Source organism: Nesoenas mayeri, assembly GCF_963082525.1.
Source record: "Nesoenas mayeri genome assembly, chromosome: 10".
NCBI classification, from domain to species: domain Eukaryota; kingdom Metazoa; phylum Chordata; class Aves; order Columbiformes; family Columbidae; genus Nesoenas; species Nesoenas mayeri.
The window spans coordinates 8,889,203-8,907,387 of record NC_137560.1 but is presented as its reverse complement, the minus strand read 5'-3'; the positions used below and the strand labels follow the sequence as shown (position 1 = coordinate 8,907,387).

General features: G+C 48.9%; 1 protein-coding gene across 1 annotated transcript in view; it reads left to right on the top strand.

Moving 5' to 3' along the window:
• CACNA2D2 (calcium voltage-gated channel auxiliary subunit alpha2delta 2) overlaps positions 1-18,185 on the top strand; it is a gene marked incomplete at both ends in the record, with an annotated part of 213,966 nt that overhangs the window by 64,254 nt on the left and 131,527 nt on the right. The gene's annotated exons all lie outside the window — the stretch shown is intronic.

Here is an 18,185-nt window from a genome sequence, read left to right as displayed (position 1 = left end):
CTGTGCCCAAGTCCTTATTTAGCATTGATCACCCATGTGGAAACCGTGTAAAAATCCTGTCCCAGGTACCAAAGCCTTGGAAACTCATTCTTGTGGGTGCCAGAGTGCTCTGGGTGAGGGCAATGTGGCACTGGCAGCAGTGTCAGGTGGATAAGCCTGACCAACATGAGTCAAAGTATTTAAGTGTTCCAACAGAGACCAGCCTTCCTCATTTACGCATGGTAGCTGCTGGGAGAATCCTGAAATGAGATGGTGAATTGCTTTTGTGGCTGTGGTCCACATAGATTGGAGGCTGAAGGGTTACAGAACAGACTTTTCCAACAGGGCTACAGTCTTCTGGCCATGTGCAGAGAAGGGTCTTTGTGCCATCGAGGCAGAAAATGGGGCAGGAGAAGAGGAGCATGAGGACAGGCTTTGCTTTATTCTGGACTATTAGACGTGGGAGAAACCAGTGCATTTTCAGCAGTGTGGGAATCAATTGCCATGAGGAGAACTGCAGAATATTTTGTGTTACTTAGCACATCAGGGTGAAGGGAAGGACAGCAGAGATGTGGGGGGTTGAAGGGACTGGAAAAGGTTTGGGCAGTGATCTTGTTGGAAGGAACCTGGCTTCTATTTTGGTTCCTGCTTGCCTCAAGGCATTTACCAATGGGTGGGTATCTTCTGCCCCTTGCCTGTGCGTGGGCGACAGTGACTTGTGAGCAGAGGAACATCCAGACCTGGTGGCTGCTGGCATCAACAGAGGGTCTGTCTGCAGGAGAGGCTGGCGTGAGCTGCTGAGGCCAGCAGCCCCTCTGGACATCTTTGGTAAAGTTCAATGACTCTGTTCCACTTGGCATAACAGAGCTGATGAACAGGGGCCTCTAAAAGTGCTGTCCATGTTAGCTGGTCTCCTCTGGAAGCGGGGCCAAGGGAGAGCTGGGAAAGAGGAGCAGAATGCCCGTGGCATGGCAGGAGGAGGGATGTGGGTGGCAGAGAGCTACTGAGTTTGGGCTGAGCTGTGAATCCACAGGCAGTGGAGCTGGTGCAGACGGAGAAACTGGTACAGGCAGAGAGCTGTGATGCTGCAGTGCAATTTGAGGTCAGGGAGCAGAGTATGGAGGAGCAGGTGGCAGGACCACTCAGGCCCTGGGGTTAACTGTTCTTCCCTTGGAAGCTGCATTCCCTTTAACCTTCTGCTTCATTTTTTTGGAAACCTTTGAAGCTTTTTTCCCCTCCAGTTCATCTGAAATGGAGATGCCTTTTTTTTTTTTAGTTCAGGGGAAGTGCTCACACTCAGCTCCTGCTGGGAAAAGAAGTGGTGGAGCCCTGTGCCTGCCGGTCCCCGCTCGTGCTGTGCCCTGATTAGTGACTTGTGCCGGAGTACATCAGCACAGGGTCAGGGCCCCTTGGGAGCCACAGAGAGAGGGAGTGACCATGGAGATCTTGTCCCTCACTTTAGGGAGACTTGCTGCCCTGCTTACCAGTGCTGGCAAGGCATTGGGGCTGCAGTGTCTGCTGCCGGCTCTGCCGTGTGTGCCTGCCCGTGCGCCGCTGCCTTGCCTTGGCGTGACCCGCCTTTCACAGCTGGCTCTGCTGCCTGGGCTTCTTTAGCCTCTTTTGCTATAGTGGAAGCAGGAGCACAAGCGAGGCAGGCTTCTCCTTCCCTCCACTTGTCTGCCCATGTGGGCTGAGAAGCTGGTTTCTTCCCTCGGCTGATGCTCGTGATGCTGCCGAGGCATTTCTTCTGATGGTGTTTAGAAGGTGGGACTTGGATCAGACAGAGAGCGAACAGATTGGGAGTTAAGCTGAGCTCTGCCAAACTCATTTCAAGAAGGCCCTCAAGGTGCCATCAGCAATGTCCAACCTGTCCTAGCCCTTCGGCGTTGGCTGAGGAGCGTCCAGGGCTTGCCACTGCAGTAGTAAAACCTCATCTTAGGCTCCCAGTCAACCCCTTAAAGCACTGAAGGTCTGGAGGCAGTAAAAGCAACTGCCAGACTATTTCAGAGCTCACAGTGTAAGCCCAGAGCTCAGATGGACACCAGGAAACCTGCATCCAATTCCTGCAAAAGAGTTCCATCCCCAGGGAATAAAATAATAACCTGTAAAATCACTTTACTCCCATCCACTGGGACTGTTTCTACCATTAGTACTAAAAATGGTTCTATAGAAACTATAGGCCACCTCCTTCTCCTAACTCCCACTTCAGTAATGAAAACACTCCCTTCTCTGTATCTCTCCATCCTGAAGAGTTTTAATCAAATAAACCTGGCACACACACTCCCGAAAGGAGGATCTTCTCTGTCAGCCAAAATCTGTGCTTGTTCCATTTGCTTCTGATTTAATTTTCCAGAGATTAAGGTCCTGCTCATCTCCACTCTTGGAACTTGGCTGCCTTTGTTTTGTTTGTTGGTTTTACTCACTGGCTTTTTGCTTTCTCTTGGTGGCTTTGTTTTGAAAATCCTAAAACCCCAAGGGTGCTGATTCCAGGGGACCCAGCCGGCTGTGAAATCGATAGGAGCTGTGCCTGCAGCTCCTGGCACTGTCTCGCCTGAGTTCACTCTCCGCTTCTGAGAAGTGGCTGGTTGTCTTCCTCCAAAAGGGCTTTGGCTTTGCCGGCACGTGTTGCTGCTGAAGAGTATTTCTTGTGTGAATGTGTTTTCTCATTGCAGGGGCTGTCTCCTGGCCGCCGTCTCCTGCTTGCTCTGCAGAAGGTCTGTAGCCTTAATGGCAGTAGAAGTTTCACCCTATCGTGCTAAAGCTGGGGCAAATTATATGGATTTGGGAAGGTGGCTGAATTGCAGATTAGAGTGGTTGAGGCTGGCAGGGACCTTGGGAGATCATCTGGTCCAACACCTCTGCTCAAGCAGGGTTGCCCAGAGTAGATCACTCAGGACCATGTTCAGATGGCTTTTGAATGTCTCCAAGGAGGGGGACCCCACAACCTCTTTGGACAACCTGCTGCAGCACTTGGTCACCTTCAGAGTGGGAGCAAAAAATATATTTAAGTGTTTCCTTATGGTTTGATGGAACCTTTTGTGTTTCAGTTTGTGTTCATTGCTTCTTGCCCTGTCACTGGGCACCACTGAGGAGAGCCTGGCTCTGGCTTCTTTACACCCTCCCTTCAGGTATTTATAGATCCCACTCAGCTTTCTCTTCTCCAGGCTGAGCAGTCCCAGCTCTCTCAGCCTTCCCTTGTATGTGAGATGCTCCAGTCCCTTAACAATCTTAGTGGCCCTTTTCTGGACTCTCTCCAGTAGTTCCACGTCTCTTTTGCACCAGGGATGCTAGAACTGGACCCAGAACTCCAGGGCTGGGCTCACCAGTGCTGAGTGGTGGGGAAGGATCCCCTGCCCTGATCTGGTGACTCTTCCTAAGGCAGACCTGCGTACTGTTTGCTAAGAAAGCTACAAGGCACATGGCTGACTCATGGTCAAGCTGGTGTCCACCAAGGCCCCCAGGACCTTTCCTGCAAAGGGAAGGAGGAGGAGTAAGGGCCATATATTTGAAAGCCGGCATTTAACAGCTGGATTAAGTGCGTTTGTACCTCTCCCTGCTGAGTGTGTCAGCACTTGCTTGCACCGTGTTCCCATTGGCTTGGCAGACTGATGGTCTTCAGCTTCTCCAAAGCCTGGAGTTCCCCTTTAGTCTCCATGAGGTGTGTTTGATGCAGAGAAGACTCTGTGTTTTGGGGAGAACACCTCTTCCACGGGAAGACTCCTATGTTTGTGCTGATAGAGCATTCCTAGAGCTGACCCCTAGGCTGGCCCTGTGGCCCGTTGTTTGTGATAAGTCTGGAACACTCAAATATTGCAAATGCTCTTTGCAGGCTCTGCAGATGGCTGGGGTCAGTGGTGACAAATTATGTAGATTCCTCCCCCTTCCCTCTATCCTTTCTTGTTTCCATTATCTGCCTTTTGTAGAGGCTGTAATTTATTGCATTTTGCAACCTTGTAATTTATGGCTTTTTTTATAATTTTTTCCGAGCTTTCAGAAGTAACAGCTCCATGTACCCCAGTGCATTTCATTGTCACACTTGAGGCTTTCCCACCTCCCCCTGCTCTTCCACTCTTTTCTTGTAACTTGCCTGTTTACTTGCTAAATTATTATTGTGCACTCAATAAAAATTGCATTTAAAAAGTGATAACTGAAATGACATTTAACATGGAAAGCACTTAAACATAATTACACTATATGCATTACATCATTTTGTGACAGTTAATAAAAAAAAAAATATCTGAACAGGGTTTTGTTGTTGTTGGGGGCTGTAGGGAGTGAGTGCCGGCATTTCAGCACTTCTAGAAACTTTTTTTTTTTTTAATTTTCACTGGAGGGCTTTGTCCTGGGTATTTTCCATCTCCTCCTCCCTTGCTGCTACCACAGGTCTCCTGTATCTGGTGCAGTGGTGTAAGGTGAAGAAGTCAGCCCTGTCGTTTCGAGGGGTTCAAGCTGGTATGACATGCTCAGGGTCTGATGTGGTTTATTCCCAGCTGGAAATTTTGATAGGGCACAGCACCAGGGCTGTGGTAAGGGGGAAAAAGGGGAAAGGTGACACCTCCACAGCAGTAGCATGTTGGCCTGGCAGTCCACTTGTGGAGATCAGGGTAATGGTGATTGTCAACAGGGCTTCAGCTCCTGATTATGCCCTGCAGTGATTTCTTCTGGAGGAAGCTGCTGCTGGCTGTAGCTGAGAGCTAAACAGTTAATGTCCTTGCTTTATACTGTCCAATGACTTCTACAGAAACGGGGGAAGTGTGCCAACCCCTCATGACCCTGTGGCTCATATCCTCACTTATATGAGCACTTGATTATTAGATTACCTGCAAATCACAGCTTCTTGACCATCTGCTGTGCAAAACTCCTCAGCTCAAGCCCAGCATCTGTCCAGCCCAGCCGTGCAGACTCTCCTGAATTCCTGAGCAGATCAGCTTAGCTTCCCAGCCCTGATTTCTTCTGCTGTGCCTTGTCCTCTCCTTTTCCTACCTAAGTGCTGCGTATAAAATGCTTTCATGGGCGATCCTCATTCCCTGCTCTTCTACCCTTCTCCGGAAAGCGAGATGAGCCTGGTCAGGCAGTCATACGGGCTGTAAATCAGGTCCCTATCTTGTGTGGGGAACTGCAACTGGAGAGTCCAACTGGAGGGCCTGCATAACCAGGATGGTTTCCCCAGTAGGAGCTGTGGTCGTGTTCCTCTGGGAGCCCTGAGCTGCCTGGAAAAGTGGTGGTGGACCTTCTTCTACACCACGAGCGAGCTGAAGTGACGGGAAGAGGGATCTCAAGTAATGTGTCGCAGGAAGATCTGAAAAAGCGTTTGAGATCTAACAAACAAATGATAGGAACCACAGCACTTGACATTTCCAGGTTGCACGTGAGGGGGTTTTGGAGCAAGTTGAGATAGAGAGCATGTATTTTCTGCAGTTCAGAGGAGCGGTCTTTAGGAAGCAGCATCTGTGGCAGGTTTTGGGTACTGGTCTGTGAATTGGAAGGGTAGTGGGCTTGTGGGGAAGTGAGTGGTGGACAAAATGGAAACATGCCTTTATTTAAAAAAAGAAGGGGAAGAAAAAAAGAAACAGTGAGTACATTAGTGGCCATAACTCTCCAGCTTGTCTGGAAATTGTGTGTTGCTTTTCTGTGGTGGTGTCACTTGCCCTTCAAGTTAATAAACTGTTAATCACTTTGCGGGTCATTTCATTCAAAATGTTCACTGAAGCATCCTGAGGTTAAGATAAAGGAGTTTTGTGAACTCAGGCATTTTTTCTCCTTTTTCTTCAAATGCACACATAACTAGAAACCATGCAGAGGCAGTAATAACTACTATAGCTGGGAAAGGAATCTCCTGGAGAGATTACTCTATGCTTTTTCAAGGAGGAAAAGGCATTTCTGGTTGCTTGTGTTTTTTTTATTATATTTCTGAGTTGAGCATGAAAAAAAAAAAAAGGAAAAAAAAATCTATCGATAAAATCCTCATCTGCTTGACAATCAGCCTCATCTGGGAACTACTTGGTGTTATCTTGGCTTAATTCATTAGTAAGAATAAAAAAGGCATTAAAAATGGACATCTCTATTGAGAGCACTTAATTCTTTCCAACAAGAGTCAATTATGTCCTATTGAGTAAGCCCCATGCAAAGCCACTTACTGGTGAAATTCCTCAGGCTGATAACAGGCCTGGAAAAATAAGGCAGAAGGAGGGCAGAACCCTGTGCTAGCAGGAGATGTGAGAAATACATGTTTCACCGTGGATTTGCCCATCGCCTGAGGTAGGAGGCTGGGTGGGAGGGCTGGTGACGTGAGGTCTGTGAGCTGCAGCTGGGTCTGTCGGAGGGAGGGGGAACAGCAGTTCTCCCGTGAACTCAGCAAGTGGCTGGGAGCCCGCTTTAGCTTTCCTAATGACTTTTATGGCCAAGAGTGTGCATTTGCTTTTTTCCCCCCATTTCTCTTGCGCTTGTTTCATAACATCTCTTCAGTTTCTAAGGTAATGGGGCTGAATGCTCCTGCAACGCATGGCAGAGGGTGCTCCTACACTGTGGGCAGTCTGCTTTCCAAAAGGAGACCGCACTGGGATTTTTGTTGTTTTGGTGTGGGGTCATACTGGGACCCCTCTGAGATGACAGCATGTTCTCTGCTTGTTGGCTCAGGTGCTCAGGATGAGGCCACCAGCACAGAATCGGGGCACCTAGCTGGGGTAGGGAGCTGTGCGTGGGTTTGATACTGAGAACTGCTGTCCACCTGTATGAGACCAATTGTTTTAGTCCATGGGATGTTGCCGAGTTTCTCTTTTCAGTAGGTATTAATTCCAGCAGCCCTGTCGCCAGTGTTATTCAGTAGATCAGGTACAGGTTCCTCTGGCTGTGTAAGCCGTGGCACTGGGTGCGCTGGAAACACAGGATCGATCACTCCAGACAGAGGATTTTTCTGATGACGACAGAAGTTTTGATAAGTTGCATGAGGAGGCTTATAAATGGTATAAAAAGGAACAGCGCTAAAAAGAGAACCAAACTGTGAAGCATGTTTCCTGCCACAATATTTGTGGTTAAAATTTGGCGATGCTTTAAGACACATATTGATTATCCAAACACACAGGTATGTGGTCTATGTAATCACCTACGTTTTATTTATGACAGAAAACCAAGTCAGCACTATTATTTATGAATATAATTGCAAACCTTCTTTTCTACTACGTGATCAGCTAAACTCGGCTGCAAAGCCGCCTGCAGGGTCGCCCAGCCTGGAGCGCAGGGACGTGCCTCAGGACCACAGAAGAGAGCAGGATGATGCTGCCGTGCTGTGGGGCTCGATCTGTGATCCGCTGGGCTTGGGAGAATGAGCTGCGGGATGAAACCCTGACATCTGGAACGTGTGGTAGAATCCTGTGGCCCTAGGAGATGGCAGTATATGTTTTAGAACTTGCTCCCCGGTTTTAGGAGGAGAGTTATATGGTGGCATTAAAAAGCACCTGCTGCGTTGCTATCAGATGTCTCACCATTTGAGTTTAAATGTCTCATCTGAAAGAATTCTCAACCAGGTTTCCTTTAAAGTGATTGAAGCTGCTTGGGTTTCAGCTGTTGCTGTTTAGAGTAATGCTAATTAACATTCTGGGCAAAGGAGCAGAAAGTGGGGAAGGGAAATGCTTATGATTTGTAAATGCCACTTTGCTCTTCTGGCAGTGTCCCCCCAGGGAGAGGATTTCTTTCTTCTTGTTCTTGTTTTCCTCCCCTCCCTCCCACTGTCTTGGAGTAAAGCGGGTGGATGGGCATACGTTTTGCCTTAAGCGTACACATAACTTTTCACTGTGTCTACCTGTGTAATGGTGGGTGACTCTGCATGGATGTGAGGGCACCCGCGTGCATGCAGAGCAGGGATGTGTTGCTTTGAGCGTACGTCAGCCCGTCACTGGTGTGCGTGAACCTTTACCAAAGGAGGTGGCATGTGACAGGCTTGTCCACGCTACAAGTTTCCCATTCCCTTGATGATAAGCTACAAGCAAATGGGGATGAAATCAGAAATTGGCAACATACTGTCAAGAGGGATTAATTTCTATCCCTGATTGACTTTATGCTGGAACAGCAGAAGACTAATACTTCACTGTACACAGTGCCTGATGCAACGTTTTCTTACACCAAGTAGATCTGAATCCATTCCTGGTCCTGACCTCTCCTGGTTGTGTTATCTTAGATCCAAGTGGCAGGGCCATTGCTCTGGATGCATAATGACAGGCTGCATACGCATTTCCTAATGCTGATGGAAAGTACTGATAAAAATTGGGGCTTTGGGGGTCTGGCTTGAGCTGTACAAGGATTTTGTTTCTGCTTGTAGTAGTTTTAATGCATTGGTCAGTCCCTAGGGGATCCTGGTGGAATATTAATACTCTCAGTTCGTGTGCTACATTTCCTCTAAGGGCTCCACAACACTTTGCAGAAATTAACAATAAATATTTTCAAAGCAGGAGGTTGGTGAGACCATTTGCACATGATTGTGCAGGCAGGGCAGTGCAGTGCGTGTGGCAAAGGGGGAACACAGACCAAGTCCCCTTGCTCAGCTGTAAGTGCCAGACAGCTGCTCCCTGCTGGTACCTAAAGCTTAATTAAGACAGCACGCTGTCCTAGGGAGAGTGCAGGCCTGGAGCTGAAATGGTGCTTTGTGTCGACACAAAGTGCCCGGACAGAGCTGTGTGGGGACCTGTTCTTAAAAAAACAGACGGGTCTGGAGCTCAGCAGTGTATGTGAGTGTGTGTTCGTGTGCAGGGGGAAGGGCATGGGGTGGCAGGGACTGGAGGCGTCAAATACTGGGAAAGGACTGGAGAAGGAGAGGACAAGGCAAGTGGGGACGCAAGTGTGTGTGTGCAGATTTGTGTGATGGTGGTTGTACAGATCCAAGCAAGTACTTCTGCCGGTGACCTCATTAATGTTTATAAATATATAAAGGGTGAGTGTCATGAGGATGGAGCCAGGCTCTTCTAGGTGACATCCAATGGGAAGACAAGGGGTAATGGATTCAAACTGGAACACAAGAGGTTCCACTTAAATTTGAGAAGAAACTTAGTGAGGGTGACAGACACTGGAACAGGCTGCCCAGGGGGGTTGTGGAGTCTCCTTCTTTGGAGACATTCAAACCCACCTGGACACTTTCCTGTGTAACCTCATCTGGGTGTTCCTGCTCTGGCGGGGGGTTTGGACTGGATGATCTTTTGAGGTCCCTTCCAATACCTAACATTCTGTGATTCTGTGCTGGCTCCATCTGGCCCGGCTCTGGCTTTCACATTGTGGCTGCTCCCCTGCACCCTCTTATTCCTGGGATGCAATGGGCACTTGGGAACAGAGTTCCTCCTCATCTGTGGGACAGACCTCCTGCACTCTTAGCAGTGTACACAGGCAGAGTTTGTTGATCACTAGGAGTGTTGCTAGGATTGCAGAACAACCTGCTATCTCCTCGTGGGCCATATGGAGACCTGAAAGTCACAACCCATATGAACAGGCTTTGCAGAAGCCCCATCAGAGAAAGAAACAGCCTCCCCTGTGTTCCCTGTCCCAAGCCTGTAACACATCTCCTGGTGGCTCATGTTACTTGGATGGGTCATCTGGATCTAGCAAAAGGTGGATGTTTTCCTTTGCCTCGGTCCTTCCCTCATGCTGAGGATCACCCTTCCTAGGGCTGAAGCTGGCTTGTTCCGGCTGATCCTAGGGAGAGGGCAGGATAGCCTGTGAGTCCCCACAGCACCTTTCAGAGCTGATGGAGGAAAATTTACCATCGTTAACTCCAGAAAATGCAGATCAAACAAGTAGTGGCTGGTTTGGGAAGGAGGGTACCCAGTGAGGTTGGCAGGAGATGGTGCAGCAGGGAGCAACTTCTGCCTGCAGCCCGGAGAGTGAGAAGCCACTTGGGGCCTGTGATGGGTGGATCCATGGGACACTGACCTTCTGCTCCCCATGGAGGATGAGTCCATGTCTGGTCCTTTCCATGATGACAGCAGGCAGCCCTGTGCCTTGCTTGCATGTCACAGCCTCAGCCAAACGCACAGCTGACTGAGAAGAAGGCTGGTGCTGGAGGGAGGGCGATTTGCTGCTCTGCTAAGAGGTCCCTGCTGTATTTCCTTTCACGTGAAGGGCTTTTCAGCAGGCTGTCAGGGCTGGGACGTCAACACCTGCATGCCGCGGGAGGCTGTGTGCTCGCAAATCCTGCACAGAACAGCCTGGCGTGGAGGGCTGCTGCAGCAAGCTGGGGTTAGCAGCCACATCTGTCTGACAACTGAGGTTTTTCATTGATATGATCACATATTTTAGAGGTTGTGAAGATGAGGAAGGTGGAGGAATAGGAAAGGGTGGGTTGTAGGACAGATGGATGCCATGGAAGCCCTCCATTGCTGCAGTTTTGTCCTTGCACATCGCAGGATCTTTGCCTCTTGCTCCATTCCAGGGCACATTCTGGCACTCGCTGCCCTGTGCTCATCAGCAATCAAATCAGGACCAGGGATCTCAGAGTTCCTCAAATCTGCTCTTGCAATTCCTGTCTGAGCACTCTTGTGCTGTCTATTCTGTGTGCCTTACTACACTCAAGACTTGGGTGCTGGTTTTGCTGTGCTTTTTTGCTCCACCTGACTCCTAATCTGTGTTTTCATTTCCTCCAAAGTTTTGGTTTTGGGCATCTGATCAGAAGTGCTCAGCTGTGACCGATGCCTGGATATTTTGGGACTGTTTTGAATAGCACCCTGGTTAAGGCTCTATCAACGGAATTTCTGAATTGTCACCTTACTTGTAGTTTAAACCCAAGACACTTGGGTATGAAAAGCATTAGCTTGTGCAGAAAGAACAAATGAATTTTCAGCCTACAAGAGTAGAAAGTAAAGTTGGGCAAATCTTCAGATATATAATGGGGCACAGCAGCACAGAGAAGTGTGTGTTCTTCATTAATTCTGGGTCTTTCCACCAAGAACATGGTTTTAAAATGTGGCAAGGAATTATCAGTTTAGGCATTGTAAAAAGTTTTCAAGTAGGATTTTGAAGTACTGGACCATTTTGTCTTGTGAAGCATCAAAATCTCCATCATTGGATGTCTTTAAGAATAGGTCAGTGGTGCGTGTCAGGAATGAGAGAACTGTGATAATTATGTTAGAAATGACACTACCTTCCATAGGGGGTATCTGAGCAGGCTGGGACCACAGGACCTGATGAGATCCCTCCCAGCCCTGTTCTGTGTGATGTGTCAGAGGTTTCTGAATCTTTTAGCGGCGTCTCTCCCTCTGGGTGTCGGATCTCTGGAGGCTGCGTTCAGAAGAGACATCCTGTGCGATCTGTGTGGGTGCATATCGGTCCTGCCCCTGTGCTGAAAACAAACCTGGGCTGAGGTTCCCAGCTGGAGGGTTTGATCCTGCTGCTCAAGTCTTGTTGGTGAGGCTTTGGAAGTGGGACTAAGTTGAAAACCTCAGCTGACAGGGCTTTGCAGAGGGTCGGCTCTTTTTTAAAATCCAGGTATGTGGTATATTTTTGTTAAAGTCTCAGTTTCTGGACCCCACTGGCTCAGGGAGCAGGAGGTACTGGCAGGAGAAAGGGTGAGTGTGGGAACTGCATGGAGGAAAGATGTCTGCAGATCTATTCTCCATATCCTCTGGGGACAAGGCAAAAATTTATGAGCCTATGGCACAACAGAGAGGACTTTGTATTAAACGTAAGTAACAGGCTGGCAAGGAAAACCCTGGAGGACATCAGCCAGGGAAGCCTTGGCTTTCCACCAGCAGTGGGAAAGAGCAGGATTTTGAACAGCACAGGTTAGGTGGATCCTGCGTGAGCCAGAGGGATGGGTTGGACTAGGGGGTCTCTTCCAGCCTTGCTTCCAAGGAGCCTGTGCATTTACAGAAATGCAAACAGTGCTTGAGATTAGGGAGAAAAGGTTGTAAATGTGAATCCCTGAAGATCAGAGAAAGCCCCAAAAACCTACATCAGAAGGTAAATCAAGAGAATTGCAAAGTTGCTATTTCTGAAAGTTCAATTTCTTTAAAATAGATCATTACTCTGCAGAAAACTGTAGGGGTAACCGTTGACGGTGCTGACTTTTGCTGGCCTAGATTTCAGTTGCTCTAGCTCTAATAAGAGATTTAGTTTAATTCCATGTCAGTGGAGTTATCCCAAATTTGCATCACTGCAGCTGAGAGCTGAATTTGGCCAGTGGTAGCCATCAGTAAGAAAAACACGAGTGCGAGGTAATTGTTACTCTTTTCCTTGTGTAGTTAGAAGGAAAGCCTGAAAAATATGCCTGGGAGCTTCAGTGTAAGAGGCTGCGCAACCTTTTTCCACAGCCTTTCCTACAAAAAGCAGCAGCTTTTCTAGCACAGAAGATAGAGCTGTTTTGGGGAAGAGGCCTGGTTATTTATTTAAAGTCAAGTCCCTGAGGATCTGAGAGTCTTGCATCGGCAAATGCAGAGGGAGGGAGGGAGCGGGTGCGCTTGCAGGGATGGGGGAGCAGCCTCCGCCCCGTGGCAGGACACCCGCGCTGTCGGGCTCCGGCACAGGAGCCGGGTGAAACGCTTTCCATCTTCTCTTGGAGCACGGGTGGTCCCAGCCTCATCCTCCTTGGTGCCGGGGAAACTGAGTCTGGTGAGATCCCACTTGGGGTTTGTATTAGCTTTTCTAATTTCAGTGTCCTAAACAGCCTTGGAAAAGAAGCAGCACAATAAAGGAAAACGGAGTTCTAAACCATCCAGCAACGGTGAGAAAGGCAGAACTGCAGCCACACAGAGTTCAGGGGAGATCTAAGAGGCAGAGAAGTTTCTTGCTTTATCTTTCCCTGACCTTCTTCATGTTCTTCTCCCATTCATCTCACTCACGTGCTCTCTGAAGCCATCAGTCCCAGCACAAACCCTCCCTGCCTACCTGGGTATCCTGTTCCATTCCCCCTTTCCTCCGAACCCTCCTTTGGTGTCCCCATCCTCCCCACCCCGTGTCCTGTGGGTCGGTGTGTGCTGCGGCAGCCTGCGCCTGTCTGCCTTTGAGACCACTTGAACCTCTTTCGGTTAAACTGATGAACCATTCCAAAATTGATTTTAATCCTTGCTTATAGGTAAACCAGTGGGAAATTGAGTTCTGTTGAACCGATATAAATCAAGCATGTATTTCTGGAAGAGCTTCACATGGAAGGATTTGCAGCGCTGTATCAATGCAGCTTTTTCATCTGACCTATCCGTTGCTTTGGTACAACATAATTTCATTCTCTTAGGCACAATGGGTAAACCCAGGATGATCCATAGTGTGAAGGCACTGATTCTGATAGAAATAGTATAAAGATGAAATATAGCAGACTTGTGCATCTTTATCTGTGATTACATCCCTTCTAAGGTATTCTAGGTACAATTTTAATGATGCTGATCTGAAGTACAGCTGTTCTGTACAGGCATGACTTAATCAAACTGATTGAACTCTTCCGCATATATCACGAAGGAATGCAGTTGAGTTACCTTTTAAAAATACTGTGTTTTCCTTACTAAAGCTTTTTTTATACTCCATATAACCAAGAGAGCAGCCAGAGTCAAGGATCGGGTTGTGGATTTTTTTTGTTTTGTTTCTGTTTTACTGTTCAAGTGTGTATTTTCAGAGAATGTGTGATCTCTGAATGCATTTGGGTATTTGTCTGAGCTGCTGTAGCTGTTTTCTCCCTCTTATCCATTAGCATAGCAGGCTTGGGAGGCTTGTGCCCTGACCCAGCAGTGTGACCCGTGCCATCCAGGCAGCTGTGGGTGTGCAGAGACAGCTCCCACCCTGTTTGAGACCTTACGTTTTCAGCTCTGCAGTGGTTTATTTTTGTAGCACTTGGTCTTCTCTTTTCAGATAAAGTTTGAAGTTCTGTGGTATTGAATTACCTTGCAGAAGATTCACTCTCTGCAGACACCCAGGCAGGTCTGTCGCTTTGAGAGCTCCCTGTGCAAGGGTTTGGGCTGCTGAAGGCTAAAAGCAGCTTTCCAGGCCGGGAGAGGTTTTCTATAATCCAGGCTAACCATGCATAGCCCTTTATCCCTGTCTACTTGCTAAATTATGCATAGCAGTCTTAGGTCTGCTTTGGGGCTGGCAGGCCTGAAGTCCCGGCTGTAGAGGCTCTCGATCCTGGGTTGAGCGAGCAGAATCACAGAATCACAGTCCAGCTGGTTCCAGAGATGTGGATATCGGTGCCGCACAGAGCAGGATGGGCAGCGCTGGAGCGGCTGGCACCTCTCTATCCCTGGCGGAGCAGGCTGCCTTCCCTCTCATCCGCTACGTCCTCTGTGGTCCTGCTGCCTTCTAGCAGGCTCTTTAGTGAAGAAACGAGACCTTAGTTCTATGGTTTGTTTGCTTCGATTATAGCTGACCATCCCCAAGGAGCAGCTAAACTGCGAGTTTCCCTGTCCTGCTTCTGCAAGAGAGCTGTGAAGAGCTGCTGAGAGGGTGCTTGCATTTTATTAGGGAGGTGGGAGGAAGAAGTGCAGCAAGGAGATGGCACTGTGCGAGGAGAGGGAGATGGTGTTAGCAAATGTCAAGCTGTTTGCTGCTGCGTGCTGGAGCACATCCGCGGGCTGCGGGAGCAGCGGCTCTTGCTGAGTACACGTGGAGGTTATGGCCAGGTCAGGTTCTGTGGGATCTGGCCGCTCACGCTGCTCCTGAAGGGCAGCACGATGGGCACCCGGGCTGGGGGCTGTGGTCACGGAGCCACAATCTCAGGGCTGCTGGTGTCCCTGGTACTGGCTGTGGGAGCTGGCATAGGGTAGATTTGCAAAGCCCTTGCTGGACTGCAGCACTGCTGCTCACCTGCTGCTGCTTCCCCAGACTCCTTGACAGGGAAAACAAGATCTGGCACCTTCCTGGCTGATGGCTGCTTCACCAGAAGGCCACCCCGTGCCCTCTGCCTGTCCCTGTCCCCCTGGTCCCTGCAGTGGGGTGTGATCTGCTCCACAGAACGCAGTACAGGCAGCACCGAGTGTCCTGGCGAGCTGTCAGCTAAGCCGGTATCGCTCTTACCACTGCCTGCTTGATTATCCCTGACGCCGCACCGAGGCTGACATCCTCCTAATGTAATATAGACACTGTGATGATTACCATCATTGCAAGAACTATAAGCACCAGACGATGAAATTTAACAACAGTAGGTGCAGCAGGGATGAAGGGCGAGACAGGAATCGTGCTGTCTCTGCTCTCTGCCTGTGGCCCTGAGCAGTCTCCATCTTCCAGCAGCATCCCTGGGGTTTTGCACTCCTTTTCCTCCTGGCTGCCCAGCCCCAGTGCTCCTTGCTCGGCCTGGACCATCTCACCGTGCTCTTGTCGGTCACCTATGTTACTGGGAAATTCTTCTCTAGACTCCCTCTTTGTTGGAGGGATCTGCTTTGTGTACCCAAAGCACAAGCAAGTCTGCTCGAGGATTCCCCCTGTTCATCTTCAGTGTTAACCCTGAGCTGTGGGGGGATGGCATGATGCCGCTGTGGGTGACACGAGACTCAAAATGGGCCGGACTGGTGCTTGTCTGGTGGAGACCAACAGACACTGAAGCTCCAGAAGCACTAGATGAGTGTCTGAGCAAGCAGCACCTCTAAGGGCAGGTATCCTGCGGCAGCATTTGTTGTACCAACCAATTCCCTTTGCAGAGACCATATCAGGTCACTGTACAAAGCTGATCAGCATGGGCTTGGCTGCAGGAGCTCAAAGTATCCCCCTGAACAGAGACCTTCCCTGCCCCCCGTAGCAATGCCAGATGAGAAAAAACATTTATTGTCCTGGTGACATGGCACAGTCCCCTCTCTGGGGCACAAGGGGTTGGCTCAGGCGTGCAGGGCTGTCATGCCTGCAAAGGTGTGGTTTGGTCTTTGGCCTCATGCACCTGGAGCCACCCCTGCTTTGGGCTGTGATGCTCTGGGAGCAGGAAGGCAGCCTGCTCTAGTGCTGCACATAGTACTTTGCTTTTTTGCAAACATGCCAGGTTTGCACTGTGATTAAACACTGGTGTTTGGACTGCAGCTGTCCAAACCAGGTGTATTGGATTCACACAGGGAGTAAAAAAGAATAATAATTTCTGGAAGATGACTGTTACCCAGACCAGATGCCTTTGCAGCAGGAATCAGAGTGCCGCAGCCTTTCCCGGTGGGGTTTGGCCCTGAGCAAACCTCAGCTGGGGTCTGAGCTGTGGGTACAGCCTGTGTTCTGGCTCTGTGGGGCTGAGAGCTGCTGGGGTTATCTGCTGCTGGGTTAGGGTTCAGCTTTCTGGTGGTTGCTGTTGTTTTGAAGTGATGTGGCCTTCGTGTTTTGTTATCAGACACTTTAACCCATGGGGAGGTGCTGGGTTCCTCCTGTGGCAGATTGTTGAGCGGTGGTTTCTGCGCTCGTGGGAGCAGTTCCACACGCTCTTCTGTTCCTTCTCGGGCTGCCCAGTTTCGTGGTGTTGGGTGTGCTCACAGGGAACTGGGGAGCAGCAGATGCATTCCTGAACCCTGGCAGCTCCCTGGATCTATAGGCACAGAGGGAATTAATAGCAGAGAGAAGCATCATTTGTTGTGCATTAGGAGCAAGGCAAACAAGTGACTTTAGAGAATGCATTTTCTGAGGTAATACCAGATCTGCCTCTTCAGTTACACAGTCGCTGCTGTGAACCTGTGTTGGCAATTGATTGTGTTACCTGCTTTTGAGCAAGGCTACTTAGCACTTTGTCACTGTTTTAGATGATCTTCTCAGCTGTTTATAATTACACTATGCATAGAAGTATTTGGGATTAAACTCTTCTGGCTTCTGCATCCAGCTTCACCCCTTCCCAGACATTTTATTGAGGTTTATAGTTCGTACTTTGGCCTCGATCCCCATCCCCTGCAGACAACAGCTACCTTCTCTGTGCTGCCTGAGGGTTAACCCCTCTGCAGGTAATTCAGGGGCTCTGTGCAGCCCCTCTCCTGTCCAGTAACATCAAGTTTTGCAACCCCCTTGGGCAGAGCTAATGCAGAGTCATTGCTTCTTGTTCTAGCATGGCTGGAGCATTGCAGGATTGGACTTTATCTTCGTGTTCCTGCATTGCTTGCTCTGCCTCTTGGGGGGTAGATGCAGACTGTGAGGGGATGGGATGTGTTCACAAAGGGATTGCAAAGTTAAACCCAGTCTACCAAGGGCATGCAACCTGCATCCCCCTTCTCCCCAGAGAGCTGGTACAGTTGTGTGTGAGTGTACCTACGTGGAATCAGAAGCAGGGGTTTCTTGACTCTGGGGTCACTGCTGTTACAAATTTCAAACCCAGGTCCCAGAACACTGGATCACAGGAGAATTTCAATGAGAGTGGCTTTCTAATCTGGACAAAATGAAGGGCTTTTGCCATCACTGAGGAATGGTTGAGATGTCTTTGGCCAGAAAATCACCCCTTCGATTCAACCTAAGGAAAAATCCAATATGGGAAATGTCACCTTAGATAAGTAAAATCCTGCTAACCCAAAGCAAAGTGCTACAATGGAGAGCACGAAGCTGTCTTAATTGCCTGGAGCACTACCATTCATTCCCCTGCCTGTCTGGTATGTTCTTGTGCTCGTATGGTCACTGTTAATTCATACTGCATTGTTCTAATTAACGTCGATGAACTGTTCAGCCAAGAAGACTGCGGAGCTCTGCAGCTGCAGAGGGGGCTGGAGGAACATCTCCTGGGTTATTTTTCTGTCTTTTCCTCCCTTGTGGACAGGCACCATTTCTGCCTGTAACCAATAGGAGACAATTTTCTGTTTCATAATAGGAAAATACTAATGTCAGGACGCCCTCCTTACTCAAAGCTTTCTCCTTGAAGATTGTTCCTCTTTGCTTTCCTAGTTGCCACTGCTCAGCTAGAGGTAGCGCACACCTCCCAAACACATTATTCTGTTGTGCCGTTACTTACCAAAGGGAAAAAGGTGTATGAGAGAATATTGCTCTGTGTTGAGCTTTCCTCTCTTTAACCCTTTCTGTGCTGACATGGAGTGTTTTTCTTTAGCACAAGATCTTTTGTTGTTGGCAATAGATGCTTTTCGGTCTGAAGCCTGAGGGGTGATGGGGCTCTGAAGTGAAGAACACCTAGAAATCATTTCTGCTGGAATCTGGGGATGCCTCTAAAATGTGTCCTTTTACTGAAGCATCCTCTTTGGAGTAACTGTGCTCACATAACTATAATCTCTAATGAGAGAGGTGTTACTGAATTGAAGTGTGGGTGGTTTGGGGACCAAAATTATTTGGGGGGAAGCCCTTGAAATCAGGTTGGC